The following is a 26,542-nucleotide window of genomic DNA, read 5'->3' as shown; positions in this document are numbered from 1 at the left end:
CTTTTTAAATACTTATCTCCACAAGTACTTGTTCAGATAAGGCACCCTGGAGGTCTTTATACGCTTTCAGTGCTTACAAGATGCTAAATACAATATAATTAAACTTATTTCTAAACAATATTGCTCATTGCAAGCAGTTTTTTTGTTCTATTGGCAGATAATTTTGCTTCTTTCCAAGTTATCTGCCAACAGAAGAATGATTTATGCTTGAAATTTTCTTTTGTTAAGATGTCATTTTTTGCAGTGCACAATAGTTTCTCTAATGACAGTTCTAAGCCTTTGGTTTCATGATCCAATTCTCATTTTAACATTAATCTTTCATTACTTTGCTCTTCATGTTTGCCATTCTTTAGCCTGTTGGATGATTATGTTGCTGACTTTGTGTTGTTGGATTGTATGTGAAACTTTAATAAACTGTATGTGTACTTGAGACTTAAAAACTTAATAAAATAAAAAGCATTAAAGCATTATGCTAATTAATGCTATGTCATAGCTAATTCGAATGTATTTAAAAATTAATTTCTGAAATTACATATTAATGGACAATAAGAGTAGACATGAGATATGTAGAATTTAGAACATTAGGTTTCATTGTATTAATAGAAAACAGCATTCAGAAAATATTTTTGAAAAGTTATATGTAATCAGAGTAACTCTGCCTGAAAGAGTTTCAAACTGAGTCAGTACTCAACAGTCAAGGAGGCAGGGGGATATCTGAAGGGAGATTGGGAGAGGGTTTAGGAATGATTTTGAAGGATAGGCAAAGACATACTATAAGGAGGCCTGGTCCAGATTATACCGGAATGGACTTTACATCTCAGCTGTATTCCCAGGTGGTAGCTGGTAGACTGAGTAATAGCAGTAGGTCATGCAATAAGCAGTCCTTTAGCTTTAATACTTCCTTTTACTAGAGAAAAGAAATAAGTCTAAAACTGGAAAAAAGTTTTTTCTGAAATAATGTCTAACTATGAATGAGTTTACATGATGACCACAATTGACTGCTAATGCATGGTTGCCCAGCATTACTACTTCATTATGTTTAGTTAGTAAAGAACATGCATACATTATATGGCTAATATAATCTGGATCACAATGACTATGCCATCCAGAACAGAGTTTAATGGGCTTCACATTTCAGCATTATTCTTTTTATTACTTCTTCAAAGATAAATGCCATGAATGACAAATATTTTAATGTGCCCTGTCAATCATATGTATTAATCTAACTCTTATTGAAGAGAAATGCATAATTCAACCTCCTTCTACAAACAGGTTTTTTATTTACAGCTAGGTCATATATATATATATATATATATATATATATATATATATATATATATATATATATATATATATATATATTAGGGATGCACCGAAATGAAAATTCTTGGCCGAAACTGAAAACTGAAAAAGGAGGAAAGCAAGGCCGAAAACCGAAAACCGAAACACCGAAAGAAATTATGGCAATTATTATTACCATTGCATTTATGGCTATGACTAACCTGTGTACTAACCTTACTAAAAACAAGGCATTTTAATTGCATAAATTAATATTAAAGTTTCAAAGAATAAATCAATTACAAATTATGAAAATATTTATTTATAGCACATTGCAACAATGCACAGGATAAAATTAATTAAAATTTAGTCTTAAATGTTTAACTTAAATGCACTCATGTGTACATTAAATAATAATGTACAGGCCCTCTGGCCTGCTTAAAGGTTGTAAAATTAAATATGTTCTTTCATAAAATCAAAGTGCATTCAGAACAAGTGCAACTGCTTAAAGATACAATACAACAATATCACTGGGAAACTTCCTTGCCTTTTCAAAAACGTCCACCACAGACGGAGTGCGCATGCTCGGAGGGGTTTTGCTTTTCTGTGCTGTGTTCCTCTCATATTCAGCATAGCAATCGGATGTTTGGATTTCAAATTAAACCCGATGTGGAGAAAGTTTTTGCAGACGCACCCCCTCTTGGAAGTTCGGCATTACATGTTTTGCAAATCGCTATCCGTGGGTCTTTCTCAGATATACTGAAATACGTCCACACCGCAGACATGTTGTTTTAGACAAGCACATGCAGGTCGCGGTTTCTGTTTGCGTCATCACAACAAACTGTTTCGGCCGTGTTGTTTCGGTGATCAAAGTCTTTCGGCCGAAAACCGGTGGCCGAATATTCGGTGCATCCCTAATATATATATATATATATATATATATATATATTTGGGTCCACATATTTGGATTGAAAAATAACAAAAAAATAACAAAAATATAATGTGAAATATTATTAATAATAATTACTTACTAATTGGAACCATTATTAGGGTTTAAAGTGTAATTGGACAAATGAATATAATTATAAATAGGATGTGATGGTTTGTCAGGCTTTTACTTTTACTTAAGTCTTCATCTTCAACAAATGGAATGCATGCTTGATGGGGTATAGATACGGAAACTGACTTCTTGGTTGCTTTTGACATATCTTTTGTGTTATTGTCCATCTGTACTGTGAAGCAATAAACAAACAAATAAAGATGTTATCAGTTAAAGAGCAGTCAGGGTTTAAAACATTGAGCTTTGTTGAGATTGGAATACAGATTTGGCATTAAAATTTAAATTTGGCCACCAGATGAATAAATTGCAGTGTTCCTCACCAATGTTGCAACTACTTTCTTCTGCTTCTACACAGACCCCAGAATTAACACTAAGATTCATATAGTGACATTTAGATGGCTCTCTGTGACTAATCATCATTTGTCTGTGTGACTTATATTACTGTATATTTTCTTGTTGAGTGAAAGTTTGTGAGACGGTTAACAATTTGTTGAAATGCTGCTTTGGTGGATAAAGAATGTTTCTATTCCCACTCACTTCCAAAAGTGAATAGCAAGCAGAAAAGAGCTACTGACCACTTCAGAAACATTTCATGAATTTATTTGTACACCTAAATACAGTAAATAATTTTAGATCTATGCAAGGTGACTGTGTGTCTCATTAAGTGTTAATCTAAAATAATGACTGTGCTTTTTACATATGATTAGTTACATAATCAGAATTTCTGCATACATTGGGTATATGTGCATTCTGTGTGATTGCATGCAACCAATCAGTTTTCTTATGTTTTTTCCTGATAGAGGATTGTGGAGGAAACATTTCTTGACAGCTACAGAATGTCAAATGTTCCCCTGATGTGTTATAGAATAACTTTGGCTTTGTTTTCTGTCTTTAGTCTCTGTCCATTTTTTTGTTCAGAGCAGAAACAGCCAGGGGTGGTGCTCTGTTACTGAGTAGAGCAAGACTTGCTATCAAAAGCCATCTTCATGAGTGGCTTTGAATTTCCCCCCTGACCGCTTTTCCATAAGAGTGAGAATGTAGTTTTATGAAAATCACACGCTCTATGAACTGTCTGAACACACTGTCATTAAATCCCTTGGCCCTCATCAATGTGGCTGAAATACCATATTTTGCTAAAATGTATTATAATACAGCTTGAAGATGCACTTGACAATAAGGACAAATCTTTTTCTGCAGGAGCTTACAAATGTAAAATATATTCACTGAAAAATTTGGATTGGAATTTAATTAAGAAATTGATCATTCTCATGATGCAAAGTATACCTGGTCTGTGAGCCTTGGCATATTTAATATGGCCTTGATTTTAGCTTGGTCTAGCTGAACACAAGGAGACAATCTCCTGATCTTAGAATTGATATTTGCTTTAAGTGCACATCAGTCCATTTTTTCAGATCCTCCCCAGTACCATTTTGTGTTGTGGGGAAGCATGCAATTAGGTCATCCAGCCACTCAATGATGTGTTCCCTGTTATAAAAAATATTTATTTCAAAGTGTTGGCTTAGAAAACAGTATCTGCCAAATGGTGTGTTAAGGGTGCAGTACCTGGTGTTGCTTTCATCCAAATTCATATGACAAAAGCCTTCTGATGTCAGTCATCGTACAGGTAATTTATTCACAGTTTGGTATTTGGTAGTGTTCATGCTTTATGTATTCATTCAGGGAGTTTGGGTCAATGCACACTCAGGTCTACTCACTTTTCCTTCACATGCATACACACCATTGAGGTCTTTCTTCGTATGAACCCTCAGTGGTTCGAGACTAATTTGTACAGGGTGTACAGACTGTGCATGCTTTTTTAGATATTTGTACGTTAATAGCAGTGTGCCAAAACCCCTGGAGAAAGGGTTGCAGGCTAGAGACTGCATAGTCACTCAAACTGCTCATAGCTGTGTTGATGTGGTACATCGCTTTTATCAGCTCTAGTTCTTTAAAGGCTTTATCAGCAAGTAGTAAATCTATTCTGTCACTTACAACAAAAAAAAGAGCAGATTATGCATTTTTTTTTTACTATAACTTTCAATTTGCTTGTGCCTAAACCGTTAGTAGCATGCCCATTGTAGTTTTTAGCACTACCATCATCTTCTGTATTCTCTGACTTTTCATTCATTTCTTTAATATCAGACATGCTGATCAAATTTGCTTTTATACGAGTGACTAACTTAAGTGTGATAACAGCTCTATTTAAAATCTTTAATGCTATCTACTTATCATCTCACATGGATCTATAATTCTGCACATTTATTTTTTCTTCTTTTATTTTTATACTTTTTATAGTTCATGATGCCCACAACAAATGTTTCAGACATTTCAAGTTCCTCAACTATATTAAAAAATGTTTCTTTCTTTTTCCAAATACTGGACTTGGTATTGTTTTATGCTTTGACCTGCAGCACTTACTGTTGACACCAGACTGTTTTGTAGGACCCTATGTAGCTCAGAATGTCTTGTGTATGTCTCCTCTGGTTAAAAACTGTGGCAAACTATTGCAGCATTACTCACAACATTATTACCCATCATCATGTCTCCAGATGTTCACATGAGCATTCGGGATTGCTGTATTATTGCTTTCTCTAAAGAATGTTAATCCTGTATGTCAAATATTAGCTTGTCATGTTTTATAGAGTTCATTAACTACGCATTTAGCTCTAGGTTAGTTGGAAAATGAACAAAGAACTCATGCTGCAATCAGGAATGAAAGACACATTATTTTATGTCTCGCACTTTAGTAGAACATCATATTTTAGAGCATTTTATTTTTAATCAGTGTTACTATCCATAAAAAAATCATATAATTCAATGACCTAAAGGCCTCCTACTCTTAACAGTAATACAAATTCCCCTTAGAATTTTGCATTTGCTATCCAAATTGTGCCAGTTGCTATCCACATTTATATGTTTAATTGTGAATTAAATAAGAGTAATTTATATAAGATATAAGATTTTAAAATCATTGCATTGTTTTTTAAGTGTTTTACATTTCTCTCATTTAAAATTGGGGTTGCAGGAACAATCCATAAATTTGGGTAAACGCAAGCCAAGCTTTTCTTTTGATAGTGTTTGCTATTTGGAAAAGACCTGGCATGATTATGACTTTAAAATAACACTTGCTGTCTATCTTTCAACAAGTATGTTGCTGAGTGAATAAAATAGTTTTATCCCTATAAGTCCCTTATCACTCTGAGACATAAATGTTTTATAATAATAACAGAGGCAATGTAGTAGATTTTTCTTTAACTCCTTTAAATCAATATCATGGCCCGATATTACTGGTGCAACTTTTTAACAGTGGAGTGGTTTAAGCACCTGGGGTCAACAGTGCAAAGTAATGGAGAGTGTGTTAGAGAAGTGAAAAAAAGAGTGCAGGCAGGGTAGAGTGGGTATCTTCAATAAAAGTATCTGCAAGTGTGAAAGAGAAAGTTTATAGAACTGTGGTGAGACCTGCAATGTTGTATGGTTCACAGTGGCATTAAATAAAAGACAGGATTTGGAGCTGGAGGTGACAGAGCTAAAAATGCTGAGATTTTTATTGGGAGTGACGAGGATGGACAGAATTGAAAATTTGTTTATTTCAGGGGCAGCACATGTAGGACGTTTTGGAGATAAAGTGAGGCAAGCATGATTAAGATCGTTTGGACATGTGCAGAGGATAGACATGGGGTATATCGGTAGGAGAATGCTGAAGATGAAGTTGCCAGGAAGGAGGAGAAGAGGAAGGCCAAGGATGAGGTTTATGGATGTGGTGAGGGAAGACATGCAGGTAGGTGGTTTAAAAGAGGCAGATGTAAAGGACAGAGTGACATGGAGACAGATGATCTGCTATAGCGACCCCTAACGGGAGCAGAAGAAGAAGTCCACTATTAGTCACTATACATTGTCAGATAATATCAGTTGGAGCGAAACTGTAAATTATGGAACAACAGGCTATAACAAACACAAATCAGCTCCTCATTGATGAGTTTAATTAGACATTGACTGAGAAAAAAAGTAGAGAGAGCAAAACAGGGGCACGCTTGTGGTGGTTTGCCATACTGTCTATTTAAAAATAAAAATGTACATGCATTTGATTAAATAATATTAGCAGTAGGAATGCCCAAACTTCATTTCTAATTTCACCAACCCATTGCTACTTCACTAATCCTTGCATTTCCTGCTTTCATCTTTTATCTTATCATTCAGTTCCTGCACTGTAGTTTTTGGCCACTCTTTTTATCCCTGCATAATAATAAAGAAGAAATACATTGTGTTCATCCAGATTAATGCTGTTAATGGGTTGGACACTATCTTTAGTTCCCTGGCTACTTAATGGATGCTGTTGTAGCTATTTGTTTATTTTCAGCTCGAATGTAGACTAATAGGGTAGCACTTAGGCAACTGATTTAGGCAGGCCACTTCACTTAGCACTCTACAGTGAAGAGCATATCCATAGCTATACCTTTAAACAGTATATTTTTTAGAGACAGCAAGGATGGCTGATCTGATTCACACAGCAATATCAGCAAGCTTGGTCATTAAAAATGAATGCAAAATGTAAACTGTGTGCACAACAAAAGTGAAAAGTTCACATGCAAGAACAAGTCAGTTGTTTGTGGATTGGACACACTTGCTTTCATGGTTTACACTTTCATTATGGAATTTCTTCTGAACAGTAATCTCATTAAATATTCTGAAAATGGAAGTGGTAAAAAGATCACAATAAAGTTGCAATACAGCTAAAACAAATAGCAAAACGTTATACAATTATTAGGTAGCTGACTTGAACAAGTGAGGCCACCATTTTCATTTACAGTAAAGGTAAAAAGTGAACACAAAATGTCTGCCTCTTAAAATGTAGCTGGTTTTGCTATGATATGCCAAAAGAATTCAAGTGAAAAACAAATATGATCATATTTTAGGAAAAAAAAGATATGCTGGCATGCAAAGCTAGGTTTATATTGTATGTTAATTGGCCCGATTTTCATGCACATCTTTTGCACATCAAAAGATCACATGAAATCTAGGATGGAAGTTAGCCAGTAAGCCAGTTAACCAGTGACTGATTTAATGCTGCTTTGACCCAGAAAACCAACGATGAAGTTCTGTCAGTGTGAAAGAAACATTTTTAATCTAAATTTGATTTTAGTGTGACCACTGCTATAACAATGTTAATCTATCTACCATTATGCAGATGGCATATGATTACACAAAACACAGCACATAGTGGTGAGAATGGAGAAATATGAATAAAAGATAGTGAATAGTTGCAGCAGGCATATTGTTAATAATGATCTATATATCTCATCACAGTTATATTGTGACAGGGCAATAAGGAAAGAAACAGACAATGAATTGTAAGCCTTAATAAGTGTGTAGTCGTCTTTTGTCTCACTTTTCGTTCTTAAAAAAGGCTGTACTTAATGAGTCCTTATTTTGATTATTTAACATTTCAAATATTTATTTCTAATGGATTTCTGTGCTAAAAAGACATTGGGCACACATCAATAATCAAATCCTATTACCAAAAGCATGGTAGTTCATAAATATTTGTAGTAATAGCATGTGTCATGATCTAAAAGTTAATATCAACACTTACTTCACCATACTGTGACATCAAATAGCAATTATTGATCAGTACATAATAACACAATAAAAGGTAATATGCTTTCCCCAAAAATTTAGCTATAGAAAAAACACTACGTCAAAAACCTCATTTATATTTTTTGGGTGCCATTGCTTGGGGTCCATAGATCCCACCTGATTTAGGTTCATGATTACTTTTTTTTTTGAATAGTTATTTTTAAATATTTCATCCCCTTAGAAATATGCTAACTTGTTAATTTCTTGCATTATAATTCTGCTGATGCTATATATCTTTTCATGAAAGTGCCTAGCTATAGGGGAAGTTCAAAGCCAGGTATAGAAGGTGTAACAGATATTTATTTGCCATTTTAACTAATGTGTTGTTTTAAATCCTGGGGCCAGAACATTGCAGAAGTTTTATCAAGCCTCTGGTCATATATATTATGAAGTATCATTAAAATGCTACGGTGTATTTACTGTATCAGAATTTATAATGTAGGATGAATTCTACAAGGAAAGCATCCTTGTGAATATCCATTTATTTAGTTACATGACATTACATCAGATCTGAAGAGTTCTTTGTTTAAAGGTGAAAAGTGGTAGATAAGAAAATGCTTGTTTTAAAATATCATCAGAATTCAATATGTGCTACTGGATATATGTAATCAATTTATCTGAGATGCATTTATTATTAAATGTCAAATGGCAGCAGCTATGGGTAATGTTCACATCAACCATCAGATTGTGATCATCAATCAGATCTGTTATTTTGACTGTGGCATGATATTGGTGCCAGATGGGCTGATTTGAGTGGTTCTATAACTGCTGATCTTCAGGATTTTCATGCATAACAATCTCTAGAGTTTATTACGGGATGAGGCAAAAAAAAAAATACATACAGTGCGTGGCATTTCTGCAAACAGAATACCTTGTTGATAAGAGAACTTGTACAAATTGACAGAAAGGATACAGTATGTCTCATCCTCACTCTGTACATTGTGGTAATGAGAAAAGCATCCTAGAATGCAAAACACATAGAACCTGAGGCCGACACTAGAACAGCAGAAGATCACATTGGTTTCCACTTCTGTCAGCTTAGAACAGCTACTGTAGCTGAGGCTGCACTGGACAACGGCTGAATAAATCTGGGGGTTAAGGGGCTTACATGTTAACAGGCTGGTGTGGGGAATGTTTTCATGGCATACTATAGGCCTGTTAAATACCCGTCATTTCTTGGTTGCTACAGTCTGTATGGCCACAATTGACCATCTTCTAATGGGTGATTGATGGATTTATTGTTTTTCATTTTAAGTTTAATTATAACAAAAGTATTTAAATTAGGATAAAATAAGATAAGATAAGATACGATAAGATAAGATAAGATAAGATAAGATAAGATGATAAGATAAGATAAGATTAGATATACCTTTATTTGTCCCACAGTGAGGAAATGTCTCTGTTACAGCAGCAAAGAAAAAGAAATGTGCAAATATATAAAATAATATAATAATCAATAGAATGGTTAAATGATAACCAAGCAATAGATAATGATAACCAAACCAATAGAATGGTTAAATAAAATTTCTTTTCATTTAACCATTAATAGTAAGTTTTTAACAGCCTGATTTTAACACTGTAAAAACAAACAAACCAGCAAACAAACAAACAGTTGTGCCTTATAATGTTTCAGAATTTTTCCACAAAAGATCTGTAACATTAACGCTACAAAAAGAAAAAAAATTATTATAACAATACTTGTACCATAAAATACTGTTAATCAACAAGTGCAGAAAATGGGGCAACATGACATCACCAAGAACAGGATGTTCCTCTTAAATTGACAAAACAACAAGATGAAATCATTTCAGAGATGCTGCCAGGACACCTACGGAAACATTAAAAATGCTGCAGCAATATCTGGTAAGTACTGGTCATTTCTTACACAGGAAAATATTCTCCTATTCTCTGCATGTCTAGGCTGTTGGGTACATTGGCTTGATAAAAACCCTTCTTAAGGAAAATAGAGAACACAACAGAAGTTATAGCCAAATCAATCTAATATATATATATATATATATATATATATATATATATATATATATATATATATATATATATATATATATATATATATATATATATATATAATTTAAACTAAAATTAGAAATAAACAGAATGTTTTAAGACTTTTTCAAATATTTACTACAAAGAGAAATAATGTATAATATACTAGTTATTTAATATTTAAAGTTATGTAAGTGGAATAGAATTGTCGAATAAATATGCGATTGTTGATTGATTAAAAAAGAAATTGCAGTTTAGGTTTACAAACTTAGGCAAACAGGGTACTTCAACAGGCTTTTTTCTCCGGCGTGTGGCTTGTTTGGAAATGGAGCATGCAATTTTGACTCTCGAGAGAGCCGATTGTCAGCGATTGTCTTCGCTCCCGGCAGGCGCTCTTTGAGGAGGGCGCCCCCACTCCTCGCGGTCCCGGTACTGCTCTGGCTGAGGCAGAGGTGCGCTGCCTTGCTATCTCTCCCCGGGTGTGGCATCCTCCCTTAAACCCCCGACATTACCCACCAAGCCCCTGCGCTCCACCTCGGCACTCATGGGTAAGGCTTACGCCTCAGCAGGTCAGGCTGCGGGTTGTCTGCACACCATGTCAGTGCTACAGGCATACCAAGCAGACCTGCTGTGAAAGCTGGATATGGGAGACCCTTTGGGTGGCCACAAAAGAGACCACTAAGGCCATTGGCCGGTCAATGGCCACCCTAATAGCCATCAAGAAACATCTGTGGCTTACCCTGTAAGAAAATACCTGGCAGGGACAAGGTCATGCTGCTGATCGCACCACTCTCTCCTTTGGGCTTGTACGGCGATGCCATTGATTCAGTAGTCGACAGGTTCCAGGAGTCCAGGAGACAATCGGCGGCGTTCCAGCGGTATCTCCCATGCCGCTCTCATGGGGCTGTTCGGCGGGCACACCTTTCACCTCCAGGTAGAGGGCTTCGGCCAAAAGGTCCTGACCTGACCTGTGAAGGGATGACCGGAGGGCATGTAGCACCGCCTCTTTCGGTGCCTGTTTCCCTCCTGCCCCTTCAGGGACCTGGTTTGTTAACCCTGCCACAAAATATGTTTCAGGGCACAGCCAGCTCCAACGAGCTCCCTCCTTGGGTTCTACCAAGTGTCGTTGTGGACCAGGAGGTCTCTTCTCTAGAGCTGCGTCTGATCCGCTCTGCACAAGGTCTATGGGAGAGTCCCCATCTATGGTGGCACATCAATTGCCTAGAAATGCTAGCCGTGCTTCTGGCTTTGAAGCACTTCCTCCCAGACCTCAGAGGCCATCATGTGGTCTCATATTAACCACCAGGGGAGTCTGCGCCCGTGCCCCCTGTACAGGCTGGCATGCCAGATCCTTCTGTGGGCCCAGGGGAAGCTCCTCTCCCTCAGAGCAGCTTATATCCCAGGCTGTTTAAACGAAGCAGCAGACACCCTGTCAAGACAGGGGTCCAAGCCCGGGAAGTGGTGCCTCCACCCTCAGGTGTTGGAGCAGATTTTGGAGAAATTTGGCAAAGCCTAAGTAGACCTGTCTCGCGTCTTTAGAGACGTCGCCCTGTCTCCTGTGGTTCTCCCTATATCCTTCAGCCCTGCTGGGACTGGATGCCATGGCCCAACAGTTTCTGAGGCTGCATCTTTACACCTTCCCCCTGTTGCGCTGCTTCCGGGAGTTCTGGAGAGAATTCAAGTCAAGTCAAGTCAAGTCAAGTTTATTTGTATAGCGCTTTTCACAACAGACATTGTCTCAAAGCAGCTTTACACAAATCAACAGTGATGGTGAATGGTGTGCATTTGTCCCTGATGAGCAAGCCGTGGCGACTGTGGCAAGGAAAAACTCCCTTAGATGTTATGAGGAAGAAACCTTGAGAGGAACCAGACTCAAAAGGGGAACCCATCCTCATCTGGGTGACATCAAGAGTTTGATCATAAATCTTTCAACAATACAGAACACTGGAGAGTGAGAACTAACATGAGCACTGGAGTATAAGATTATAAGTAATGTTCTTTCTGCAGTCTTATACAGTCTATATGGTTAGTAGCTCCGAGTTTTATAAGCTCAGCATTTGTGATCACCACAGATCCAGCATCAGCTTCTCCATGCCAGAGCCTTTAAACACTCCAGGAGGTCCAATGTCAAAACTCCACACATGTAGCGGGATCCAAATGGCACTGGTACATCTCTAGATGGTTCAGGATGTTTGTGAGTTCGGCTCCTACTTCTTTAAAGGTCCGTAATCATCACGAGGTGGGAGGTGACTGGAGCTGGAGCAACCTCAGGATGCCTCGGGATGGGGAGAGAAAGAGAAGCAGTGGAGAGGAATTAGCGTAGCTGCTGTTCATGATATTAACAGCACAAGTTGATAATGTGCATGTGATCAGATGTTCTGGAGCACAAGGTTATGATGTGATGTGTGTTATGTGTAGGCTTTGCTAAAAGATACGTTTTAATCTACACTTAAATTGGGTGAGTGTGTCTGAGCCCGAACACCGTCAGGAAGACTATTCCAGAGTTTAGGAGCTAAATGTGAAAATGCTCTACCACCTTTAGTGGACTTTGCTATTCTAGGAACTACTAGAAGCCCAGAGTTTTGAGATCTCAGGGGCGTGGCGGATTGTAGCGTGTTAAAAGACTGGATAGATACACGGAGCCAAACCATTTAGTGCTTTATAAGTGAGAAGTAATAGTTTGTAGTCTATTCGAAACTTAACAGGAAGCCAATGTAGGGACGATAAGATCGGGGTTATGTGATCATATTTTTTGACCTTGTAAGAACTCTGGCTGCTGCATTCTGGACTAACTGAAGCTTGTTTATTAATGAAGCAGGACATCCACCTAGTAACGCATTACAGTAGTCTATTCTGGAGGTCATAACGCATGGACGAGCTTCTCTGCATCGGATATAGACAACATATTTCTTAGCTTAGAAATATTTCTAAGGTGAAAGAAGGCTGTTTTGTAACCTGATTGATGTGATTTTTGAAAGACAAGTCGCTGTCTAAAATAACACCCAGGTCTTTTACCGTTGAACTAGTGGTTACAGAACATCCGTCTAAATGCAGGTTGAGATGCTGGAGCGTCTGTATACCAGTTTTTGGGCGATGAGCAAAATCTCAGTCTTATCAGAATTTAAAAGTAGAAAGTTATGGGTCATCCAATCTCTTAGTTCCTTAACACACTCAGTCATCCGGGTTAATTGAGCTGTATCGCCTGGTTTAGATGAAATATATAGCTGAGTATCATCAGCATAACAATGGAAGCTAATTCCATGCCTTCTAATAATATTTCCTAACGGAAGCATGTATATTGTGAAGAGCAGGGGTCCTAGAACTGAACCTTGCGGCACGCCATAATTTACTTGCATTAGCCTGGATAGCTCTCCATTCAAATCTACGAAATGGTAACGATCGGACAGGTAGGATTTAAACCAGCTTAATGCCTGTCCCTGAATGCCGATGTAATTTTGTAAGCGATCTAGGAGGAGATCATGGTCTATAGTGTCGAATGCAGCACTAAGATCTAGTAAAACCAACAGCGAGATGAAGCCTTGGTCTGAAGCTAAAAACAGGTCATTAGTTATTTTAACTAGAGCAGTTTCTGTGCTATGATGGGGCCTAAAACCTGACTGAAATTCTTCAAAGATATTGTTCTCTTGCAGGTAGGAACATAACTGTGCAGCGACAATCTTTTCTAAAATCTTAGACATAAATGGGAGATTTGAAATTGGTCTGTAATTTGATAACGTGTTTGGATCCAGATTAGGTTTTTAATGAGGGGCTTAATAACTGCTAACTTGAGGGATTTAGGGACGTGACCTAAAGATAGTGAGGAGTTAATAATATTTAGAAGAGGCTCACCAGTTGTATATAACACTTCCTTCAGTAATTTAGTAGGAATTGGATCTAACTGACATGTTGTCGATTTAGCTTTGGCAATAACATTATACAGCTCTTCCTGTCCTATACATGTAAAACAGTGGAGTTGTGGAGTTGAAGGTAACACTGTCTCAGGAGATGCTGTAAGAGGTTGAACTGCCACAATTGTTTTTCTAATGTTATCTATTTTTCAGTGAAGAAAATCATAAAGTCCTCACTACTAAACTGTGATGGAACACAATTTTCAGAGCCCTGATTTGTAGTTAGTTTAGCTACTGTACTGAAAAGGAACCTGGGATTGTTTTGTTGTTTTCTATAAGTTTGCTCAGGTGTTCAGCTCTAGCAGCTTTTAGCGCCCGTCTGTAGCTGAGCATACTGTCTTTATCTGTGATTCTAAATACCTCCAATTTAGTTTTCCTCCATTTTCTCTCCAGATTACGTGCTGTTCTCTTGAGGGCATGTGTATGACTATTATACCAAGATGCAGGTGCTTGGTCTCTAACCTTTTTAACCGGATAGGGCAACGGTGTCTAATGTGCTAGTGAGGATAAGGTCTATGTTCTTAGTTATCTCATCAAGATTAATAGTAGTTATGGGTTTAGTGAGAAATTGAGATAAATCAGGCAGGTTATTTACGAATCTGTCCTTAGTGGTTGGAACAATAGTCCTACCAGGTCGATAACGTGGTGCAACACGGCTAATCTGCTCTACCGGTAGTGTGTACAGTATGAGGTAATGGTCTGTGATGTCATCACTCTGAGGTAAAATATCTATATCAGTGACGTCTGCTCCGTGTGATATTATTAAGTCTAGTGTGTGGTTAAAGCGATGAGTTGGTCTGGTGACGTTTTGTTTAACCCCAAAAGAGTTTAATAAGTCAACAAATGATAATCCTAGAGCATCGTTTACATCATCTACATGAATATTAAAGTCTCCTACAAGCAGCACTTTATCAAAATTGATCAAGAGATCTGATAGAAAACAAGCAAACTCTTGAAGAAAATCAGCGTAGGGCCCTGGGGGTCTGTACACGGTGACCAGAGCGAGTTTACTATGTATGTCCGAAAGTACAACTTTAAGAACGAGCACTTCAAATGATTTAAAGCTGAATCCTAACATCTGACTAACATTAAGAGAAGCAGTATAAATGGTTCCTACACCCCCACGACCAGTCTGACGGGGCTCATGCTTATAATCATATCCTGACGGTGTCGACTCGTTTAGACCCATATAATCACCTGATTTAATCCAGGTCTCAGTGAGACAGAGTGCATCGAGATTATTCTCTGTGATCATCTCATTTATAATCAGTGCTTTGGGTGCAAGTGATCTAATGTTTAAAAGACCAAACTTTAAAACTTTTTGGTGTTTGTTTATCTGGCATTTTCAGTTTTAACTTCAATGAGATTGTTTCTGGATCTTGTGTATTTACTTCTTGGTTTTACTACACGAGGGATAGATACGGTTTCTATAATCTGGGCTGTGTGTGAACTTGTAACTATTTGGTCTGTTGTATGCGTGTTCTCATTGTCGAAGATTTCCTGATGTCTTACCAGTCAGATGGTGTGAAGTATCCTAGAGATGTTATCTGATAGCACTGCTGCTCCAACTCTGCTGGGGTGCAGGCCATCAGGCGGAAGAACCTAGGACGCTCCCAGAAACAGTTCCAGTTATTAACAAAGAGAAGTTTATGTTCTCGACACCATGACTGTAACCATTCATTTAGAGCTAAAAGTCTACTAAACTTCTCAGCCCCTCGCTGGTAAGTGGGAAGAGGTCCTGACACTATGATCCTCGTTGTGGGTGATGTGCTGCGTGCCGTCTCCACCAAGATCCTGAAATCCTCTTTAATACCTCCGTTTGTCTCAGCCTGGTGTCGTTCGTTCCGGCATGAAGAACAACCGCTCCAAGTTCTCCTTCAGGACCGCGGGTACCTGCGCAGCGACATCAAGAACACGAGCACCAGGAAAACAGCGAGTGTGCACCTTACCTTTAGCTCCGGTAGCGCGGACATGCCAGACGATGGAATCTCCGAGAATCACAGTGTCGCGTTCCGTCTCGCGGAGAGGGGCGGCGGTTCTCGGTCGAGATCTCGAAGGCCTGTAGTGGTGGCGGGGAGACGTCCTCGACCGGGCTTTGCTTGTCTCTTCCGCTGCTGCCGCATCCAGGGTCCATGTTGCACCTTTGCCGGAGTTGTAGGTGCGCTGGGTCTGGGCAGAGAAACACGCGGAGTTGAGGTGCTGGGAGCGTTAGGTTCAACCCGGAATTTACCTGGGACGAGTGCGCGTCCGCCGGGATGTTTCAGCGCCGCTTTCGCTCTCGCAGCCGGGCATGCTTTTCATGCAGCTCGCGAATCTGTTTCTCCAAAACCTCCATCTCCAACGCCACCGTTTGCAAATCGAACGAGTCCTCACCTGTGCTCAAAGTCAGACACACAGCCGGCATAGTGCTCATAATCACGAACAGATTTCGGATACACAAATAAGATAAAGTGAGAGAAGATATAGTGGTAGTCGAGTTTAACTGACTACAGGCACAAGTCAGGAAGACAAACAATTTAGGATTATTAAAAGAGAAAAACACAAACAAACGAATATAAACACGAATACAAACACGGAACTCGCGGCAAACAAGTCAAACACAGGAAGCTACGTCACCGGAAGTCTCCGAGGGAGACACTGGGAGGGAGTCTGTCACCTCCTGGTAGATTTTAAGGAGGCACTTGTCCGTTAAGACCGCATTCTTGCTGGCTATCTTCTCTCTTAGGTGAGTAGGCGATTTACAAGCCCTTTCTGTGGCCCCCTCTTCCCTGGAGTTCACTCCAGGCATGGCCAGTGCTCTCCTGCACCCTAGAGCGGGTTATGTCCCCAACATGCCCTCGGTCATCCCACGACCTGTCAGGCTCCAGGCATTCAATCCTCCTCCATTCCAGACCCCAGACCAGGAGAGATTGAATTGGCTGTGCCCGGTCCGAGCACGAGACTGCTATGTCTGCCGGTCATCTGCTATGGCCCTCCGAGGAAAGGCCATCCTGCTCATATGCAGACAGTCAGCAGATGGATTATTGATGCTATAGTGTCTTTTAACGGGTCCTTTGGTCTCCCTGCTCCATTCGGGGTCAGAGCTCACTCTACCCGGAGTGTGGCAGCCTCTAAGGGAATGGTCCACTGGAGGGTCCCTCCAAGACCTCTGCGATGCTGCGGGCTGGTCTACCTCACTCACCTTTGCCAGGTTTTACAACCTTGACCTCTGTGCCACTCCTGGCACCTCTGTCCTTTGACCTAGGTTATGTATGTAACCGTAGTTTCCTGAGAAAACGAGACGCTGAGTCTCTATGCCACACCTCCAGCGTCCCTTTAGCGCTTCCTTCTTGGTTACAGAAGCTGAAGCCAGCTTCTCTCCATGGGCGTTTTATACTTCCTGGTCATGACGTCACCCCGCCGGTGACAGCCTGCCTTTCATTTTGACTTTTATTAGACTCATTATTCAAAACATGGACAACACAGTCACGTTTCCAAAGCATTCCAACCTCTTGTCCCTCAGGGAACTATGATTACATATGTAAACTAGAGACATTCTTCCCCAATCTGTCACCACAAAGTTGGAGGCAAAAAATTGTATAGCATGTCTTTGAATGTGATTGCATTACATCCTCTTTACTTAAACTAGGAGATGCAAACCTGTTCCAGCAACAAAATGCCCCTGTGCCTCAAAGTCAGCCACATGAAGACATGGTTTATTTGGGTTGAAGTGGAAGATCTTAAGTGGTGTGCTATAGACCACTGATCTATTGAAAATCTTTGGGATGAATTAAAACACTGATTGCACCCCAGGGGAATAAGTGTGGAATGGGATGTTCAATAGCACATACCAATCTTATGGTCAGGTGTCCACAAAATTGTATATGCATATGCATTTTCCCAGGTTCCCTCTGAAAGGTCAGTTGGTGAATATTATAGATAAACAGATATTCATCACAGAGAGTCACAAATATCGTACATTATGTTGCAGCCTGCTATTAATACATTTCTACTACAATCGTTTAGAGTGATTTATTTTTCTAATCTGCACTTAGCACCCCGTAATGTCAATGTGAACAGAATTCTAGAAATGTTTTCACTTTTTTTAAAATAAATAATTAAAAACAACCCAGAGAGAGAGAGAAGAGAGAGAGAGAGAGAGAGAGAGAGAGAGAGAGAGAGAGAGAGAGAGAGATTTCCTCAGTATACCACAGCACAACATATTTGAATTAGAGGTCGACCAATAGATTTTACAGATACAGATGGCTAGATTGGATCGTACTTGCTAATAACTAATTAATCAACAGACATTTTTTATTGGATACTGGATAAAAACAAACATAGCACTCCATGAATTGAACTTTATTAAAAAATTAAAAAACAGTACTAATTTATTAAAATGTGCTAAATGAAATAAATATTACGTAGCGGCTCCAAAAATGATGGGTTCTCGGTACCCACCCCAATCACATGTACATATGTATTCTGACCCTTTGCAACAACACTTGAAAATTAGCTCAGGTGTCTACCAATTTTCTTGTTAATTGTTATGATGTTTCTACACTTGTAAAGCTGTGAAGCTGACAATGCATATCAGAGCAAAAAGCAAGCGATGGGGTCAAAGTAACAGCCTGCAGAGCTCAGAGACATGATGGGCATGGCTGTGCTGAAGATTCCCAAGAGCACAGTGGTCTCAATAATTCTCAAATAAAAGAAGTGTGGCACAACTAGGACTCTTCCAAGAACTGGTGGCCCAGCCAAACTGAGCAATCAGGGGAGAAAAGCAAAAGTATTTGAGAAGGAAGAGTACAGAGAAGGAAGAGTACAGTAAGAGTGTAGTGGAGGTGAAAAAGTTTCTGATAGGCTGATGAAAGTAAAGCTGGAAGTTGAAGGGGTGATGATAAATGTCATCAGTGAATATGCTCCACAAGTGGGTTGTGAGATGGAAGAAAAGGAAAAATTCTGGAGTGAATTGGATGAAGTGGTAGAAGGTGTACATAGGAATAAAAGATTGGTGATTGGGGCAGACTTTAATGGGCATGTAGATGAAGGGAACAGAGGTGATGAGGAGGTGATAAGTAGGTATGGCTTTAAGGAGAGGAATGTGAAAGGGCAGATGTTGGTATATTTTGCTGATTGCATGGTTGGAAATGGCAGTGGTGAACACTTATTTTAGAAATAAGGAGGCGCATAAGGTGACATAAGAGTGGAGAAAGGTGTACACAAATGGACTAAGTTTTAAGCATCGGATGGTGGTCTGTAGGATGATTTTAGAAGTGAAGAAGTAGAGGAGGGAATGAGGACTGAAAGAAGAATAAGATGGTGGAAACTAAAGGAGGAAGACTGTAGTGTGAGATACAGGGAAGAGGTCAGACTGGTTCTCGGTGGTGGTGAAGAGGTCAGACTGGTTCTCGGTGGTGGTGAAGAGGTGCTGGATGATTAGGCAAATACAGAAACATTTTGTGAAGTGATAAGGAAAACAGCTAGAAAGGTATTTGGTGTGACATCTGGAAATAGAAAGGAAGACAAAGTGATGTGGTGGTGGAATGAGGACGTGCGGGAAAGCATAAGGAGAACGAGGTTGGCGAAACAGGATTGGGATCGACATAGAGATGAGAAAAGTAGGCAGGAGTACAAGGTGATGTGGCAGCAGGTAAAGAGGGATGTGGTGAAAGCCAAGGAAAAGGCATATAAGGAGCTGTATGTGAAGTTGGACACTAAAGAAGGAGAAAAGGATTTACACCGATTAACCAGGCAGAGGGACCGAGCTGGGAAGGATGTGCTGCAAGTTAGAGCAATAAAGGATGGAAATGGAAATGTGTTGATTAGTGAGGACAGTGTGGAGAAGATGGAGGGAGTATTTTGAGCAGCTGATGAACAAGAAAAATGAGAGAGAGAGAGAAGGTTGGATGGTGTGGAGATGGTGAAGCAGGAAGTGAATAGGATTAGTAAGAGCAGTGATTAAGAGGATGAAGTCTGGAAAGTTGGTTGGACCAGATGAAATACCGGTAGAAGCATGGAGATGTTTAGGAGAGATGGCAGTGGAGTATTTGACCAGGTTGTTTAACAAGATTCTGGAAGGTGAGAGGATGCCTGAGGAATGGAAAAGAAGTGTGCTGGTACTGATCTTTAAGAATAAGAAAGATGTGCAGACCTGCAGAAACTTCAGGGGAATAAAGTTGATCAGTCCCACCATGAAGTTATGGTAAAGAGTAGTGGAAGCCAGGCTGAGAGAAGTGGTGACCATCTGTGAGCAAAAGTATTGATTCATGCTATACTAAAAGAGTACCACAGATGCATTATTTGCTTTGAGAATGTTGATGAAGTATAGAGAGTCAGAAAGAGTTGCATTGTGTGTTTGTGGATTTAGAGAAACTGTACTACTATAAGATTGTAGCTCTGTAACTCTTAGTACTTCCACGTAGCCTACTTAGTTTTAGTAAGTTAAACCTAGAGAGTTATTAGAGAAGTTAATGGGTGTGTCAATTAAAATTTGTTTCATTCAGAGTTACTTGAGGGAAGTAAAGCAAGGGCAGCTTTATACGTCAGCAGCCTATTCTATCCTGATGAAAAGACCAGTTTTACCGCAATAGTTGTTCTCTTCATCTGTAACCCTGTTCTAAAGCTAAGTCTGTAATGTCATTTCAGTAACATACAAAAAATGTTGGCAATCAGGCAAGGATGAGATATTAACAATTACTCCTCCTTAAAAAACAGCAAGGGTAAGACAAATTCATTTATATAGTATATTACTTGTTTTCTAAAAAGTGTACTTTTAACACAGTGATTTATTGGTAAAGACAACTTTTTATGTTGCACTGTTATGACTGCCACCCTGACTATACAAACTAGGAGTTGAAGCTGAAATCAGATTGACTCCTATTGCATTTATAAGTTGTAGGAGGCAAGGACTTATTGGTGTTAAATTTGTTTTTATTGTGTGTTGTTTCTGAAGAATGAATGAATAATGGAGCATGATATCCACTTGAGAAGGGGACTGATGGACAACTTCTGAATTGGTATTGTTTGTCATGACCGGAGTCACTGACGATTTACTATCTATCTATCTATCTATCTATCTATCTATCTATCTATCTATCTATCTATCTATCTATCTATCTATCTATCTATCTATCTATCTATCTATCTATCTATCTATCTATCTATCTATCTATCTGGTAATGGAAGGTCTTTTGCTGTAGCTATTTCTGACATTCTGACTCAGAGAAACTCTTTAAACTTTAATTCTCCTCAGGTCACCCTCTCAAGGATAAGCGGTTTTGCTGAGAATTTTTCACCTACTGCTTCTCACGTGTTTCAACCTGCCCTGCCTTCCTCCAATTCAGACACAAGAAACCTGCCACCACGTCGATCACGTCTTCACAGCTGGGTAATGACAAAGTCCTCATCCTCAACTTACCATAGCTTGTTTACAGCTAAGAGAGAGAAACTCCTTCTTAAGATACAGAGCTGACATAGAAACTCCAGGGACAAGATCATATTTTTTTAGTTTGAAAGCCAATGAAATCATAGAAGTATCACTTGGTTTACAGGTGTTGGCTTGTTTATTTGCCTGAATCACATTTGAGATTCCAAAGCTTAAACTCTAGGTGAAAAGAGTAGACCCTTGTGACAAAACCAATAGCTAAGTTAAATAAAGAAGCTTTTATAGTTAACACACTGTAGGGAGACCCAGAGCTCTTAAACAGACACTGGCCTAAGTGATGCTCTGCTACAGCTTGCTAAATCACACAGCTCTACTAGCTTAATGTCCTGCTAACTTTCTCAGTGGTAAGAGTTTTCTGATATTGTCTTTGACAAGAATAACACAGAATAAAGCAGAATCTTAATGTAATGTTTTATTAAAATATCTCTCTCAGCTGGGGAACCTGCTGCCATTTCATCCTTACTCTCTCTGCTTTTCTTACATTCATTACAAGCATACAGCACTTACAGTGTTTGACAAGAATACTAATGAATGTAATGTTGACTCAATGTTTTATTTACCAAACTGTGCGGATCAGTGTTTGCATGTACAATGTAAATTTCTCTTGATGTTTTATCATGAGTTGTCATCCTCAGTCTACTTATGTTGATTGTACTCACATTACAGCGCCATACCTCCAGTAAATAAATAAATAAATATTGATTAAGGTAGAAGTTGCTTTTGTGGAATTTTGTACAATAAAAAATTGTTTTTAACTTTTTCATAGGCAAATAGAAGCCTATTTAATTGACAGTCCATCCAAAATGTTTTGACAGCACTTCACCTTTTCCACATTTTATGTTACAGCCTTATTCCAAAATTTATTAAATTCATTATTTTCCTCAAAATTCTACAAACAATATCTTATAATGACTATGTGAAAGAAGTTTGTTTGAAATATTTGCACATTTATTTAAAAAACTATATAATAAAAAAAAAATACATGGCTCAGGGGCATCCAATTTTCCACTGATCATCCTTGAGATGTTTCTACAATTTGATTGGAGTCTACCTGTGGTAAATTCACAGAAGCACAGATCTGGGGAAGAGTACAAAACATTTTTGCAGCATTAAAGGTCCCAGTGAGCACAGTGGTTTCCATCATCAGTAAATGTCAGAAGTTTGGAACAACCAGGACTTTTCCTTGAGCGGGCCGCCCGGCCAAACTGAGATGACTAAGAATAAAGATTACTCTGAAATAGCTCCAGCATTTTCCTTTCTCTGTGGAGAGAGGGGAACCTTCCAGAAGAATACCCCTCTCTGCGGCACTCCACCAATCAGGCCGGCACGCCCCATCCAACCTAATGGAGCTTGAGAGGTTCTGCAAAGAAGAATGAGAGAACCTGCCCAAGAATAGATGTGCCAAGCCTGTAGCATCATATTAAAAAAGACTTGAGGCTGTAATTAGTGCCAAAGGTGCTTCAACAAAGTATTGAGCAAAGGCTGTGAATACTTATGTACATGTCATTTTTTTTTATTTTTATACATTTGCAAAGATTTTAAACAAACTTCCATCATGTTGTTATTATAAGGTATTGTTTGTAGAATTTTGGGGAAAATGATAATAATAAATTATCCATTTTGGAATACAGCTGTAACATAACAAAATGTGGAAAAAGTGAAGCGCTTTAAATTCTTTCTGGATGCACTGTAAATCTTTTGCTAATGAAAACTCTCAATCAATCTAAGGCCCACTGCTGAGATAACCATCAGATAAGTAACACTACATGAAAGCCATTGTCTGGTAATATTGTAGGCTATGAATATCTGTTTATTATAAGGTTCTAAGCATTGTAATTGAAAAAGTAACATCTCTAGATTACGTATGTAACCCTGGTTCCCTGAGTGAATGAGAAGTTGCGCCAACAATGCTTTGGGAAAGCCTCTGCATGACCACGCACTGAACCATGTGTGTAATCCATCCAGTGGAGAAGAGCAGGAAGCTATAAAAGCACATGCTGTGGAGACGGTGCTAGCTTCGAAAGTGAAGGAAGCGCTCGCAAGGATTCAGGGAGTGTGGCACTAAGACGCAGCGTCTTGTTCCCTCTGGGAACCCAGGTTATATACGTAACCTAAAGATGTTTCCCTTCGAGAAAACAAGCTGCGTCAAAAATGCTTTGGAAACAAGTGTACAATACCGCAAGACTGACCAGTCTCTGCCTAGTGTGGATAACCACAGCCTGACTGAAGGACAGAATTGCCAGGAGTGGCACTAAGGTCAAGGCTGTAAGATCTGACAAAGGTCAGCATTGTGGATCAGCCCACAGCATTGCAAATGTCCTGAAGAGACCCCAGAGGACAGGGCCCTAAAGGCTGCCACACTCCAGGTCGAGTGAGCTCTGACCCCAAAGGCATGGGGAGACCAGAGGACTCATAAGAAGAGGAGATCCCATCCACGATCCACCTACCGAGGGTTTGCTTGTCCGTAAAAATACTTATAGGGACTTTAGCAGATGAAGAGCTGGTCCAATTTTCTCCATGGTGCAGTGTTGTAGAGGTGTGTAACCAGTGCAAGCAAGGTTTTCCAGATCAGGGCTGGAAAGAAAGGAGGATAGAATGCCTGAAGCATTTTTTACTGAGCAATTACTGGTCATGAGACAACAAAGGGGCACATTGGGAATGGTCTGGGGTAGATAAAGGCACTGGATATGCCTGGGGTAAACTCCAAACACGAAGAGGCCACGGAAAGGGATTGAAGGTTCCCAACTCTTCTCAGAGATGAGATAGCCAGTAGAAAAGCAGTCTTGACTGCAAGGAACCTCAAGGGCACCTCATGTGAATGCCTGAAGGGAGGCTTGGACAGGGCCTTCAAAACTATGGCCAAAACCCACAAAGGAACTTTAGGTCACACCTGAGGCCCCAGCCCCTGGATACGGCAAAGGAAACGTGTCACCAGTGGGTGACCAGCAACTGCTCAGCAAGCAGAGCATGGTATGCTGCAATAGCAGACACGTAAACCTTTTAGATGGAAAGAGACAACCCTTTTGCGAACTCTTCCTGAAGAAATTCCAGCACTGGGCCAACCAGGCAGTTAGCTGGATCTAACTGATGGTCCTGAGCCACCACTGCTGCGTGACCTTGATAATGCGGAGCGGGTTACCCCTCCGGGAAAACCCTCTGGTCCTAAAACCACCACCGGAGAGGTCTCATATATAGAAGGCCAAGTGGCACCACAATGGATGCAGCTGCCATCAGACCCAGCAGTCTTTGAAACTGCTTTACAGTAAGTGACTGGCCTTCTCTCACTCTCTTGATGGCTGTGAGGGTCAACTTGTCTCCAGCAGAGCAGCATCCACACACTTTGTGAAAGAGTGGGGTGAGAGTGCAAGGCCAAACGGAAGAACCCGATATTGGTAAGTTTTGCCCCTCAGGAACTTCCTGAGTAGAGGAAGGATGGGTGTGTGGCAGTATGCATCCCTTAGATCTATCGTGACAAACCAGTCCTCGGACATGATTTGAGACACAAGTTGTTTCAGTGTGAGCATCTTGAAACTGAGCCGTATGAGTGAGCAGTTCAGTTGACTCAGATCCAAAATGGGACGCAGCCCCCCATCTTTCTTGGGAACTATGAAGTACCGGTTGTAGAACCAGGACTCTCTGTCGAGCGGAGAGACCACCTCAATGGGCCACCTAGAGTGTGTACTTTCTGTTCCATAACCAGAGCCTGCTCAGGTCACCATGGAGTGGGGCACACCCATTGAAGCGAGGCAGATGAGAAACCAAACTGAATCTTGTAGCCTCTTTCTACAGTGCGCAGGACCCATCAAAACACATTTGGCAGGAGTTTCCAGGCTGTCAGATAGTCTCATAGGGAAATCAGTCTCTCGAGACGAACCTCTGGCGTACCTAGAGCAGTTCGAGCAGTGTGCAGAGGCTGTTCTAGGGGCCTCCAAAGCCCCTATTTTCCCAGGCAGAAGTTGAAGGAGGCACTTTGTAGATACTGTGATGTTTTCTTAAGTGGCCCTAAGAGACAGGTCTGTGGTCTGAAGCAAATCTAGGATGTTGTAGTTTTTCTCCCTACAATCTACAATCTAGTTTATCTCCCTCATCCAGCTCTTTGAGCAGGTCAGTCTGATAGGCCTGTAGGTCTGATTGACCCGCCACCATGTATGCTTTACCAAGGCCTTAGAGGGTGATGCAGTGCTGAAGGAAAGATAGCCAGTCAACGTCTCTTTGTGGGGAATTGTCCCGCAACCGCACTCTTTCAGCCCCACTACATTAGATTAGAGGGAGACATGAGACTGAAGAGGTGGGACTGAATACAAGTTATTTCATGACCTGGACACCTCAGTGTGCAGATCCAGAAAAAATGGCAGGCCCTGGCGTAGAGGCAGTGACCTAGCTTGCAGAAAGCATTCATCTAATTTATTTTGGGATTGCTGCTTCTGCTCTTCGTAGTCGACTGGCTGTTGATTCATGTCCATGGGTTCATCCAAAATGCTGTCCGCCTCTTCACCCGCTGCGCCCTCTCCATTGGGTGAAAAAAAACACTGTAAAGAGCAGGTTTTCGAGCCCTGGGAGAAGGTGCTGGATTTGGCTGGTGAGGAAGGAGAAAGGGACCGCCTGTCTCTATTCCCTCTGCCAGGTCCATTTGCGAACACTATGACCTCAACCTCGGGCTGAAGCGGGGCCAGAACCACGAGAAACGCTAGTGAGAGCGCTGCCCTCGAAGAGCACTCTCCAAGAGTAGAGCGTACGCATGGCCATGCGTCCACAGTGCGAGCAGTCGGCTCCCTCGAGAGCGACCGAGTGTGCTTTGCCCCAAACAAGCTACACATAGGCTGTGTGTATGCCTGCTTCTTTTTTTCTATAAATTATTATTTTATTTTTTTCGTTTTACATCCTTACCAGTACTTACCTGCCCTAAGGAAAAACACAGACAGCTTCCTGAACAAACAGACGCTAGTGCTGTCACCACACCATGTGCCTTTATAGCTTCCTGATCATGAGGTCACCATGGCAGCACATAGAGGCTGAAATCTTGAACAAAAAATGGAACAGTCACATACACGCACTGGAAGCAGTGCAGCCAAGAGAAACGCTAAGAAGCGAAGAGAATAAACTGTTGGGAATATATTAATACAATTTCATGAAACAAATATGAGAATTTAGGTTGTAAATGTAGGTCAGTCCTTCTGATAGTGTTTAGGCCAGCAGAGAAGGCTTTGATGGCCCTGACCACCCGCCACT

General features: G+C 40.1%; 1 protein-coding gene across 2 annotated transcripts in view; it reads left to right on the top strand.

Moving 5' to 3' along the window:
- drp2 (dystrophin related protein 2) overlaps positions 1-26,542 on the top strand; it is a 187,963-nt gene that overhangs the window by 36,386 nt on the left and 125,035 nt on the right. The window contains exon 3 of one of the 2 annotated variants that reach the window (XM_046848815.1): positions 21,122-21,256. The exons of the other annotated variant lie outside the window; for it this stretch is intronic. The gene's annotated coding sequence lies outside the window, so the exon portion shown is untranslated. The remainder of the gene's footprint in view (positions 1-21,121; positions 21,257-26,542) is intronic. 2 annotated transcript variants of the gene reach the window in all.

This window comes from Silurus meridionalis, chromosome 5 (assembly GCF_014805685.1).
Source record: "Silurus meridionalis isolate SWU-2019-XX chromosome 5, ASM1480568v1, whole genome shotgun sequence".
NCBI lineage: Eukaryota > Metazoa > Chordata > Actinopteri > Siluriformes > Siluridae > Silurus > Silurus meridionalis.
Note: the sequence above shows the minus strand (reverse complement) of the source record. Positions and strands in the feature narration are given on the sequence as shown.